Source organism: Falco peregrinus, chromosome 8 (genome assembly GCF_023634155.1).
Source record: "Falco peregrinus isolate bFalPer1 chromosome 8, bFalPer1.pri, whole genome shotgun sequence".
Lineage (NCBI taxonomy): Eukaryota > Metazoa > Chordata > Aves > Falconiformes > Falconidae > Falco > Falco peregrinus.
In genome coordinates, this window is record NC_073728.1 from 6397297 (window position 1) to 6410361 (window position 13065).

The following is a 13065-nucleotide window of genomic DNA, read 5'->3' on the forward strand; positions in this document are numbered from 1 at the left end:
CTGCCCTGAAGGCCTTCAGGATGCCAAGATGTGGTCCATCACCTTGGACTCTGCACTCCAATTCAGAGCTCATGGGCAAGTTGCCTGCAGAAGATGGCAGTGCGTGACAGGGTGTGCACACACAGAGCCATTAAAAAGCAGGAGGAGGTTTCAGCTGATGGTCAGACATGGCAGCAAGGCAAGATTTCCAGACAAAATTCCCTGAAATCACAGGCAGCGCTTCTGGGAAGAGTGGGCCATTTCTGAAATCTGTGGCTCTGGCAAACCCACAGTCACCTCAGCTCTTGAAACCCCATGTCCCGCAGGGACCTCCAGCGCTCACAAGCCTCGCCAGTGACACTAGCCGGCAAATTAGCCATGGCTGAAGAATGCTGGGGGAGCACCAGCCCATGCAGAAGCCTTGTGCCGGGCACAGCCACACTCCCACCAGTGCTGAAGCCTGAGACGTGTCCTGGGGTGTAGGGACCCCAAGGAGCAAGGCCAGCTTGCAAATCAAGCCGCCCTGGGATGGAAAACCATTTCAGAGCATGGAAATAGTAAAGCTGCTTTTGGCTTGTGGTGTTCAAAATGCACTGCGCTCAGTTTTACGAGCAACAGCCAAGTATTTCAGATTTCCCAGGACTTTGATGAAAAAGCCATTGTTGAAAAGCCATTCATTTATTAAAGTAAGTTTACGGAAAACAAACCAAGCAAAAAACCCAACAAAATAAAAACCCTAAAATAAGATTTGGATGAAAATTAGGAATAAAAAGAGCAAATTATTTGGAAAAAATGTGGTGTCTCATAAGCATCAGCAATTGTATTACAGTGGCGCAGCTCAGCAAGCCCGGTGCTATGCAGGGAGAGAGCCCTTTTTGTCCTGCAGGGGCAGGGAACGAAGTTGATCTATGGTGCGATCAGGCTGGCCACCGAGCAGGATGACAAGCCTGGGGACATGCCGTGCCTCCCACCCCACCCTCGATGTAGCACCATTTGCCCAACGTGAGCCCTCGTGGGGGTCCCAGCAGTGACTTTCCTCTCTCCAACACAGGGCTGGAGCTGGCAGAGTGCCCCTCCTTTATCCCTTGGACTCCAGAGGGACTAAAGAGGATGTCCTCAGGTGTGCTTCTGGCTGTCCTGGGGGCTACATCCAGATGTCCTTGGGAGGAACAGCCGTCCTGGGGGCCAGCACTTCCCCAGCCTCTTCCAGCCCAGTGGTGGGAGCACTCGCTCTGCTGAGTGCTGTGCTCTTCACCACCATCGGCAGTACCACTCAAGGTAATTCATTCTCAGCCTTGTCCCTCTGCTCCTGTCCCAGCAGTGGTTTCCCCAACGTCCTGGCAGGACACAACCGCTTTGGCCCGTGACACAGAGGTGGAACTGAGGAACACGGTTTTGTTCTTGCTGGCTTCACTGCTGATCCTAAGGGGGTGGGGAAAAAGTAGTAGCTTGTGTCAAGATCCTCAAGCTGAAAATAAAATACGGTAAGGAAATGTGGACAGGCATTCCTGGAGGCAAAGGCTCTGCCAGCCAAGAGCTGCCCGCCCGCAGGTGCTGCCGCTCCCAAGCAGGGCAGAGGAGGAGGATTGTCTCCGCGAGGGAGGAGGTATAAAAAATAGATTGTTGTTTCCAGCACGGGCTTTCATGGCAGTCCTTTTCTCCCTCCCTGTGAACGTGTGTATGGATCCTTACCCTGCTAAGAACGAATAGAGAGAGGGAAGAAGCCACATGTGAGTGGAGCAGCCGCTGGGCACCGCGCCTGGAACTCGCGTTGGGCACTGAAGGGAGCGTGATGCAACATGGCAATATGGATGCCACCACCCAAGCGCTCTAGAGAAATGGGTGAGAAAGCACACCGAGTTCTTCACACCAGCTTTGAATAATACCAAGGTGGTTGATGCAGCAACACCTGTCATTTTTGTCTGATTGATCTCTACATAAGGCTCCTGCAATGTCTGGGCACATCTTGCCATGGGACAGGGCTGGATTCCCATGGGTGAAGCCAGACGGGAGATGCCAGAGGAACTTGCCATCAGAGGTTCTTCTCACCAACATGACCATGAGTCGAAACCTTAGAAAACCATGTGTTTTTCTTTAAATATCCCCTTTAAATATAATCTATTTAAATGTCCCTTCCTTTTGGATCCTAATTACTTTAATGAACGGTTTCTTTTTCTAGTGGCCAGCAAGCTGGGTGTCACCTGTGGGTCTGGCAGGCAGCTGCAGGAGGATGGACATCAGGATTAGTCTTCCAGGAGGGGCCCTGTGGGCAAGGTCCCACCTGGCTTCACAGCACCTTGGTTTCAGCATTGGCTGCTGCAGTTCTGGGTATTCTTCTCCACCGTGCAAAGGCTGGTGGTTCTGCTTGTGTCTTGGTGTCAACAGCAGCCAGGGCTTTAGTCTCCATCCATGGTCAAACTTTATGTTGGGTGGGGAAACCTGGGTCCGCTTTGGCAAGGAGGTGGGCTGGGGGAAGCACTCCAGCTCTCCGCAGTACGTCTGGTACTCTCTGTGTCCTTGCTCTGCTCTGTTCCATTGCAGGGAGTCCAGGGACTGGTGCACCCCATGGCCACGTGTCCCATTGCTCCCCTGGAGGAAGCTGCTTCTGAAGATGTTTCCAGCATATATTCTGCATTTCACTGACTTTACAATTAACACCTTGTTCTTCTCACCAGAAATACCCGAGTGCAGAACAGCTGTTACCTGTTTACCATGAAAAGGAAATGAGCTGCAGGGCTCGCACGGGTGTTCATGGTGGTGCAGTTGAATCTGCCAGCATGTCCTTCACTTCTGGGCAGCTGATGCTTTTGTGGATGGGTCCACTTGCACCCTGAGATCCCCCATCATGTGCAGCTGGGACTGGGCTTGTCTGCTTCCCCACACACACGCTATGTGTGATGGATGATTGCTCCATTGCTTGGCTCTGGAAACCACGCTCCAGGCAAAAAGGCTGCAGTATATAATGTTTAACTTGGCTTCTTAGATGGAAAAATATTACCTGAGGGCAAATTAAATAAGCTGATGGCTTTTCTAATAACTTTTTGTGTTCATTCAGTAACCTCAAAGGGACAGGAAGCTGGGGAAGTAAGATTTCTGCTCGACCAGTCAATGTATGTGGTCAGCGGTGGCCAAGAATGAGATTTTGGGACATGATGGAGTGTTCTGAAGGACATGGGAGAGGAGTAATACTGGGCTGCAGACCTCAAAAACCGTGAATCTTGGGAAAAGTGAGGCCAGCTCTGTATCCTGCTGTGTCCCACTGCATCCCATGGGCTGCTTGGTTTGAGACCTGCAGATGTCAAAAGCAAAATGCAAGTCGTTGCTCAAAAACCTGTTTGCCAAGTGACCACATGCTTTAACTCTAAGCCTGCTGTCACAGGCAGACCATGTAAGAGACAGGTTTTAAAGTAATTTTTTAAACCTTTTTGGGTCTCCTGTACTATGAGAGGTTGAAACTGTAATTTACATAATGAGCAATGGGATACAAACAGTAGAAGCACTGATGAACTTGGCTGCTGGTGTTTGAGTGGAGATCACTCATGGCTTGCTGGAAAACACTGTTTGGCTTTCTTGTCTTGGCATGGTGGGATGCACTCGGACACGGACGCTGCATCTGAGATGATTTTAGAAATGCAGAGGCTGAGTCCTTGGGCCCTGCTGGCTCCGAGGCCACTTGCAAGTGTCTGGGGTTAAACATGGAAACTCTTTCTTTCCCCCTCACTCCTCTTTTGAACGAACGTTGGCATTTCTGTGCCTCTTGACAAAAAGTGACTTTGTTGAAAAATAGAATGAAGACATTTGGGTTTAAAAGGCAAATGAAGCGAAAGGGAGAGAAGCTCAGCAGCATCTTATATGCTCTTGGCAATCATGAATGTCTTGGCAGGTCTGTGAGCAGCACCTGGGTGTCCTCAACCACAGCTGCTGCCGCAAGCTGGGCATCACGTGCAGGTTACATAGGGTCCCAGTAGGACTCCTAACACTGCAAAATCCTTTTCCATGTTCTAAAGTCACTTTAAGACTTAAACCTGTATTTTGGTTTCTGCTTTCCTTAAAGCATTTGTTTTGGGCATCTCACTCGCAGCCATCCCCATGCACTCAGTGGAAGGCAGCTTTATCCCCGTAGGCTGCCCAGGCTGTGTGGGGGATACTGGGTGGCCCCAGCCTGGCCAAGGAGTCACCCCCAGCACTGACCCCTGTGGAGGCTGGTCCTGTCACCCGTCACGCTGCACAGGGCGATGCGGGCACCCAGCACAGCACACTGTGCAGAACCAGCTGGGCCACCCTGCTGTCCCCTACCTGCTGAGGCCTGGCACGGGGCTTGGCTGGGCAGCAGCTGGCCTGGTTTAGCCCTGCTGGCCTGGCCCACGACCACCCGCCGGCAGGGCACCGGTGGGGCGCGGGTTGGGCCGGTGAAGGCAGCACCGTGCTGGGGGACAGACAGGCACCCTGGGCTCACAGGGGGGCGGCGTACCCCGAGGCCTCGGCGCGGGGCCTGCCCTGGCCCCCGGGCCCTGGCCGTGGCCCACCTCCTGCCCCTGCCCCAGGCCACGCCCCCACCCGGCGCTAGCCACGCCCCTCACTCCCACCCCGCCCCTGCCCGCTCTGCGCCACCGGGCCCCTCTCGCCCCGCCTCCCGCCGCGCTTGCCCAATCAGCGCCGGCTCCCCAAGCCGCCGGCCCCGCCCCGCTCCGCCTGTCGTCCACCGGTGTTAGCGCGCGCGCCCGCCAGGGCGCGCGCCCGTTCCCCGCCCGCGCCCGCGCCCGGGGCCCGCCAATGGGAACGGCGGCGCTGCCCCCGGGCCCCGCCCCGCGCGGGGCTCGCGCCGCTGGCGGGCCAGGCGCGGCCTGCACGTCGGCGGGGACGCGCGCGGCCGGTCGCCCCGGTCGCGCGCAGGCGCGCACGGGAGCCGGTGTCGGCGGCGGCGGCGGCGGCAGCGGGGGCCGCCGCTCGGCTCGGCCGGAGCTGCGGATGGCGGAACGGCGGCGGCGGCGGCGGGGCCCGGGCAGCGGCGCGGCGCCGGGAGAGGTGAGGTTCGGGTGCGGCGGCGGGAGCGCCCCGCGGGACCTGTCCAGGTCCTGACGAGGCGGCAGGTGCCGGTGGCGGCGGGCCCGGCCGCCCCGCACCTGTTGAGCGCGGCGCGGCGGGTCGGGGCGGGGGTACCGGCCGGCGGCGTGGCGGGGCGCAGTGCGGCGCGGGGCCCGGCCGTGCCCGGCGGCGGGGCGGGGGCGGGCTCCCGGGCGGTCTTACCCGGCCAGGGGCCGCGGCGCCGGCGAAGCCATTTTGAGGGGGTGGCGGCGCGGCGGGAAGTTTGGCCCCGGTCGCCCGCCCCGGGGGAGCCACCCGGCGGGGCTCGGCCGCCGAGCCTGGCGCCTTCTCCTGCCTCCCGGGGACGCGGTAGCTGCGGGGACCGGGGTACCTGCTCTGCCCGGTGCCGTGCCGTCGCGGAGCCCGCCGCTGGCGGGGAATGTGAGCGCGGCGGTGGCCTGGCCGCCCTCCCCTCCCGTTCCCCCGGCTGCCGCCCGGCCGCCCGGGACCGCTGTGCCCCCTCCGGAGCAGCCGGGGCTGCCCCCCCCACCGGCACCCGCTGCCCGCCCTCTGCAGCGGGGAGGGCGGGCGCGTCCTTGCGAGAGGAGCTCGGGCGTGAAATGCGGGCTCGCCCCGCAGCGCCTCTCCCCTGGCTGGTCCAGGCACCCTGGCAGCCCTTCTTTTTGTCGTGCCATCTGTTGCTTCGCCCCTGGCGGGTTGGGGTTTCGGTGTTCCTCCGGGATTTGGTTGGGTTTAGGCTGTGCCGGAGCAAAACTGCAGTTACAATATCGTGAAAAGTCTGGTTTGCTTAAAAAAACGTTCACGCACGTTTTTAGGAATTGAGACGCAGTGGGTTCCCCCCCAAAGGGCGTCTGGCTTGGCTGGTGGCTGAGGGGCAGCTGCGGGCCGGATCGAGCCTGGCTTTCTGCCCGTGTCCGTCACCCCGTGGCTCAGAACTCGGGGTGCAGGAGCGCTGGTGGCGCGTGGCTGGAGGGGAGCCTGCGAAGCAGTCGGGACTTCAGGCTCAGCCTGGTGAAACCACAAAATAGATCGATGAGCAGCGTAGCCAACGGCAGCCACGCGGGTCCTTGGAACCATGCTCAGCCTGGGCTTCTACGCAGATAACACAGCCGTGTGCGGGAGCTGACCTCCTCTTTCCTTCCCATCTCCGGTAGGTTCTTCCCAAGCAGCAGCAAACCCTAGTTGATGTTTCTGCTTCACGCCCTATTGGACATCAGTCCTGGGGCTCTCAACATGGTGCTGCTGCTCAGGGGCTTTCACCACTGTTCGCTGCACGTTTATTCCTCAGGGAATCTCTTTTGGTGGCAAATTAAAACTTCCTGGTTTTTTTTAGCATAAACACAATTGCGGTCTCGTGGTTTTTTTAATTTTGTTTCTTTTCGGTGTGATGATGCGGTGATGAGCTCGCCCTGACTGTTAGACTGGTACGGACATGCTGCTTGCTCTGTGAGTTAGCTGTCACCGCCGCGCAGCGAAGTCATAGCATCGTTCTCCGAGCTGTTATGCTGGAGAGTGGCAGCAGGCCAACCTACGGAGCACAGAAGTTTAGAATAATTAGTGATGGAATACCCTTTAAAAATAATTGTTTGGGTTTATCTAGCACTCAATTGTAGCGATATCTACCTCTAAAAATAGGCAGGCCTCCTGTGTAATGAATCTCGTAGTATAAACAGTCATGTCTTGAATAACTGTTGTTACTGTTAGGATGTCCAAGATGCTTTTGGGGGTTGTGCCAAATCCTCTGTCTGTTTAATTTTTTCTTTTTTTTTTTTTTTTCTGCAGCGAATAATGTGGTTCTTGGCCCTTACAGCGTGTAGTTGTGTGATGACCAGAGGAACAGCTCAGTAACCCTTGCCATTTGGGGCTGGCACAGCGGGACAGAAATCTTCCTGCCATTCCTGGCAGCCCAAGGTTGAGAAGTTCTCTCTTTTCCATGAAATCCATGCTCTGTAGGCTGCCATGTTCACAGAAATGTGGCCAGCAGTTAGCTTTGACAGGTGACTGTGACAGGTGACTTTTGTTTTGCGGCACTGTCCTCAAGTTAAGTCAGCGCAGAGCTCTGTCAGCTAGCACCCATCTGTGCTGGTAAGTCCATGGTTTTTGTGCGATGAGGAGAGAGCAGCTCAGGTGTGATCGTGGTTGCGCTGCTTGCACTGGTGTGCTCACCCCATGCTCTTTGTGACAGCGCTCAGCTTCTCAAGGCTGGCCTCCCGGGATGCCCTCCCCAAGTTTGTCAAAGCACAGCTGCATGAACGCACAATTCTTGCTTTCATTAATTAAGAAAAAGGATTGTGCGAGGATTTTTCTCACGTTTTGCAGTACGGTTTATCAGAGCGTAACAGATGAGCTGTGGCCCTAACCCCTCATGCACACGTGCTTTTTAATGTTTCTTTTCAGCAGCCAGCGTGCTGGCTGAGGGTTCTCTGGTGTGACTTGTGGGCAGAAGCGCTGGCTCCTCAGCTCACGGGAGAGCAGCTCAGCTTTTTCAGCAAGAGGAGAAATTGCTTTATGAAGACTTGTTTACTTGAGAAGGTACCATAGAGGACGTTGCGCTTAGTGTTTGAAGTGGGAGGTGTCTGATAGCTCTGCTTACGCTGCGCTTGCAGACCACCTCAGGCTTTTTTATATTTGCCCCTGGCTTATTCAGATTTGTCTGCTCTGATGAGAGTTTAGTGCCCTTTTGTGGGCTGTGTGTGGTTCGGGAATGGAAATGCAGTGCCGTAAGCCTTCAGCAACAGGCCTCTTGCTTGCTGTGAGCACGTAAGTCTTCTAGAGTACTTCTGTCTTGTTTATTATAAGCAAGTGGGACTTTTTTCTCTTTTAAAAGCGAACTGTGTTTTGACTTAAGTGAATAAAACGTTCTAAATGGCTGGGCTTATTGGCTCAGGCAGGACATGATCGCAGTTTGGCACTGCAGCCAGGTCAGGCTCTGCTGCTCTCCAGCCAACTCATCTCTGTGCTTGGCATGCCCTGCACTGGTGCCTTCGGTTGTTCAGTCAGCTGGTCACGCAGATCCTGTGTGGGAATGAGGGGTTCCTGTTGAAGGGGGCGATGGCAACCACTCCTGTCGGAGAGCTGCCAGACAGACCAGAAATATATTGTGCCCTCTAAGCAACTCAATATTGGTGGTTTTTTGGTTCGAATCTGTGAATTGAAGAACTTTTGGGGGTGGCAGGGGTGCGTGTGTCCCCATGAGGAGCGTTTCAGCAGCTGCAGGAGCTCTATGGGTATGTTAGTGCTTCTCTGTGCCAGGAGGGTTTTAGGCGAGGCTGAAGTAGTCTCTCTCAGGTGGTAGCAATGAGTGTGGCCTGCCAGGTTGATGGCCCCTGCATTTGAGCTCAGTTTGGCTGGTGCAGGACCCTGACACATTAGGTGAGGGTCTTTTCTTGAATGTCTAAGGAGTGGTCTGATGAAGAGAGATGCATAGCGCTTGCTGTTTTCTGCAACTACTGAAACCGGTGAGTGCTTGGCACCTTTGAAACTCGGGCCATCCAGCTGCCATTCTATGGATTTCAGTTTAAGTTTAAGTACCAAAGATTAAAACTGTGGGTTTGGATTGTATTTATCAGTAGAAGCTGTTATTTATGTATCTTGGTTTTAAAGGAAATACCTTTATACTATAAAATGTTGTGTGACAAAAAAAAAAAAAAAAAAGCTTGGCAAGTTGATTATGTAAGCAAATGAAATGAAATGACATTTTAAAGTGAGTTTCTTTCCTGTTTGTATACAGTGTGACTGGTTTTTGCTTCTTCCTACCACGTAACAACACAGTGCATTTTTTCAGTCCTTTTAGTGACTATTTTTTGTGTGGTAGGTATGAGAAATGTTTGTTTTTGCAGTTTGAATCATTGAAGAGGCCATCAGCAAGCTGTAGGTGCTGGCAGGAGCCAGCTGTGAGTATCAGGGTTTGTAGCTGACTAAAGCAGCAGCACATCTGTACATTTAAAAAAAAATAATAAAAAAAATAAAGAAGAAAGCCACATAACTGATATTACTCTGGGAGTTGAGCTTGTCTGAGTGATGTTCCCGACAGCCGTCCTCTCAAGGATATCTGGTTGCAGTGGGAATTGGGATCTTTTTACGTTCTCTGCCTCCAGGTCAACCGCGGCATTTGTCCGTCCCTGTGCAAAGGGAATTCATCGCCTCCACAGAAGCTGGGCGGGTTACCTTGAGCCTCCTTTCCCAGCGGGGAGCGTGGGGCTGAGTCAGTGCTGGCTGCCGAGGACTGTGACTCAGTGCTGTCCCCTTGGATGCACGTCCAGCCCGCTGCCAGCAGAGCCAGGGAATAACCCAATTACAGAAGTGTCCTCTGTGGGTATGTGCTGGCTAGAGGGGTCTGGGAATGTCGGGCTGCTTTTGGTAATTATGTGCGTGTTGGTGGAAGCTGGTCATTACTGAGTTTTTTAGATGTGATACTGAGCATCTTTGGAAGTGCCAGGGAGCTCAGAGGCCAGAAGCTTCTTCCCTTTGTGCTTGATAGCATGGTGTTATGGTTTTATGTCTTTGTGGGTTGTGTTAGTTTTTTAATTGTATTTTAATTTATTTAATGTAATTTTTTTTCTGTTTATATGTTTGAAGAAGAATGGTGCAGTTTTCCTTGGGGAGAAATTTTTTCCCTGATGCTGTAGGGTTAGCTCTCTTTGTGTTTCTGTTTCTTAAAGTGAGGATGCTGTCCGTGCTTTTAAATCAGGATTGCCTCATGAACAAGTGATTTGTCGGGAACTCCTGCTATGTCCTTGTGTTTTTGAGATTGGTTTCCTATTGCATAAGCATCACGCTGTCAGTACCCCTGAATGAAGTTGGTCACCATGTTGAAAAGTCCCATCAAGTTTGGCAAGAGGGTAGAGATGTCACAGGTAAGTGCCGAGAAGTTGTGTGAGAAGTCTGCATGAGGGAAGTTCTCAGGTTAGTGCTCAGCTGGAAGAAAAGCTGTTGGCTGAGTGCAAATATATTATTAGACATCAGAAGATCTTTGTGGTAGGGAGACAAACAGGAAATCAAGTTTCATAAGTAGTTCCTGTAGAAGCTGAGTATCCTTATTTTCCTTTGTGAAAGTGGCAAGGAGTAATCTGATGAGCAATCTTGCATTGTTATAGGTGACAGAAGAAAACAAAAGGGTTTGGGTACCATCCTTCACCCTGCCCCTTGGGAGATGAGTGAAGATTTTAAAATTTCACTGTAAAGGCTCTTGCAGGTGCCTGGGATAATGTCCTTTTGTAGGTGCCACATAAACAGTGAGGCCAGGATTTTTCTGTGCGGAGTGGTTTTGGCAGAGATGCAAAAGGAAGATCTTCTCAGGGGATTGAAGAGCATCACCTTTTTCCTGTTTGCACCAGTACAAACTTAAGATATTTGTACTGATGGTCTTGGCCGTTTCGGTTTCTAAGGCTTTTCGGTTTTGAGGCATACTGAAACAGGAAAATATTTTTTTGCTTGTTTTAATTTTTTTTTTACTTTAAAGAGGTTCTAACATCATGTAGCTCTTGAACCCGTATCTTGACTCTTGTAGGTAAGATGCCGACTATCCTGAGTATTCGCATTCAGAGGAAAACGTGGGAAGAATATACCGTATTTTGAAGTTAAAGGAAAGTAGAAATATTCCTCATTTGGTGATGAGTTTGTTGCTGGATTTCAGGGTGTACTCTCTCATTGCCTTGCTGTCTGTTGCTTTTGTTATTATAATACTTTAAGTTGCATAAACAATTTTGCGATGGGCCTTTGGTAATATTAGGATTGAGAACTATACCGATGCCAATTTATCATCATTCCAAACTCTACATGTGCTAGGACTCTTAATTTCCCAGTGGCTCTCCCTCCTCCTTTCTGCTATTAATTTTGTCATTTCAGCTCTGGGAAGAGATGCATTGTTTAAAATTTGATCAAAAAGAGAACAAGCAACTATGGAAAGCATTAGTTTCTTTCATTTGTCAGACATAGCATGTGAAAATGAAGTTTTTACATAGGGAATGTGCGGCAGCCTCAACTAGAAGTATTTTTTCCCTGTTTAATCTGTTTAAGTTTTGAGATTTGCAGAGACAATTAGTACCTGCCTCTTGTATTCTAAAGAGCTTCTACTGAAAGCATTCAGTGTGTCTGAAATGAGGTTAATTTTTATTTAGGTTGAAATACTCAGCTCCCCATCTTTATGAAAAAAATTAGTCTTTAAGTTTAAACTTTCACAGCCTTTTTCCTTGCTTAATTATACTTTAATATTTGGGCACAGTCTTCTGGGAAGGTATTAGAGGGGAAAAAATACCTTTGACTTCTTTCTTTAGATGGAGATTCAATAAATCTTTGTTTACAAAGCCCATGCTGAATCAACATGAGTTTTTATTTTTCACCTGAAATAGTGAACACAGGTACTGAGTACTTAATAAGAAAAATAAAAAAGGTTTTATATGACTCCCAGTAAGAGCACAGTAGGATCTTTAATTCAACAGCATGATTAGCCCTGTGTTTTCATTAATGAAGTTTGCACAAGTGTGCAGATTAGCTGGAAAATAAACATGGGCAGCCCTAGCAGAAGGCTCCAGCTAGGGATAATATAAATGCCAAGGTACAGACCATAAAACAGCAGATTTGTGGAGCAGAAATTACCAGGGACTTGTGACAGTATTGAAGGAAAGTATCTCTGCAGGCTTGTTCTGGTCTTGCAGCAGTTGCCAAAGGAAGAGTATAGCCCTTGAGATGATGGAGCCTTGGTATGGTCCACCCTGGATGCTTTTAGGAAGATAGGAAGGAAAAAATGTATACTGATCAAACCCAGACTAAGGTAACACATTTCAATGCTGCTTTTGTCCTTAGACTTACCATGTTTTTCACAGCTAAAAGATAGAGGATCACTACTGATAAATCTGAGTCTCTGAAAAACAAGAAGAATGAACAAAAACCAGTAGCTGAACTGTGCTTTGTGAGAAACTTGTAATAAAGCTAGCTTCATGGGGGAACTGGGTTTATATCCTTCCCCTGCTGACCAAGTTTTAGAGCTTGCACGTGACACACACAAGTAGCTCACGTTGGGAGACCAAAGGAGGAGGACATAACTTCTTTTCTGTCAGGTACTTACTCACTTTTAAAATCCTGATAGCTTTTGGTCAAGCTTACACCACGGAAAGAACTTTTTAGCATGTGTGTTTTATGCATTTTCCATGCTACGGAAACTAGCAAGGGGTTTTATGTAGGGAGAGGTCTGAGAAATGACAGCTTCTGAATCTGTATGAGAAATAGCATTTTCTCACTTAAATTTTGGTAGTTTTGGTAGCTGAAACTTGCAATCTGATTGAATGTCCCCTTTTGGATGCTGACTCCATGCAGGCCCTGTTGGACCCTCCCCTTGGACCTGTTGCCTGTGTAGTCTGCACAAAGTCTGGGTGCTGTTTCAAAGGTGTGCAGCCGCAGGCAACTGACTTAAGGTCACATTCCACGTTAAACGAGGGTCTTTTCCAGCTAGGCTAAAACATGTTCCCTTTTTTGTTCCCACCCAAGCTTTTCAAGGCAGCCTCATGGCATGACACGTCCATTTTCTCAGCAGCGTTGGCTTTGATGTCTTCTCTGGAGCTGCTGGCCCTCTCTTGGTTAGAAGCACTCTTAATAGCCAGCGAAGCTATCATTCAAGTGCTGAGAGCAGATGTGCTTTCCTGGGATCTAATGTGTATTATACAGACATTCTTGTAGTTGTATTTGTACAGATGCTTTTTGTCTCATGCTGCTTACCAGCACCAAGCGGTATTCTGCAGTTTGATATTGTGTGATACTGTGTTTTGATAACAAAGCAGAGCTGGAAATTAATGCTTAATTCAAACCAGTGATCCTGGCAGTCGTGTGTTGGGTGTGTACACTAGCATTTTATTTTGCATCAGCCTCCTGCTTGTCTCCACCTCTGTGCTTCGGCTTGCGTGGAGGAGCGAGGTGGGAGTGTGTGCCCAGGCTCCCTTCAGAGGATGGCAAGCACAGGGCTGAGCTACAGGGAGATGTCTGCTGCCTGTGAGTTTGCAACTGGATTGTGGCTCAGTTGCTAATGAGTGTTCAGACTTGGATTAA

At 50.8% G+C, this 13065-nt stretch overlaps 1 protein-coding gene across 2 annotated transcripts in view; it reads left to right on the forward strand.

Moving 5' to 3' along the window:
• The first annotated feature begins 4767 nt into the window (after positions 1-4767).
• Positions 4768-13065, forward strand: part of ADARB1 (adenosine deaminase RNA specific B1) — an 88003-nt gene continuing 79705 nt past the window's right edge. For both annotated transcript variants that reach the window (XM_055812928.1, XM_055812929.1), the window contains exon 1: positions 4768-5004. The gene's annotated coding sequence lies outside the window, so the exon portion shown is untranslated. The remainder of the gene's footprint in view (positions 5005-13065) is intronic.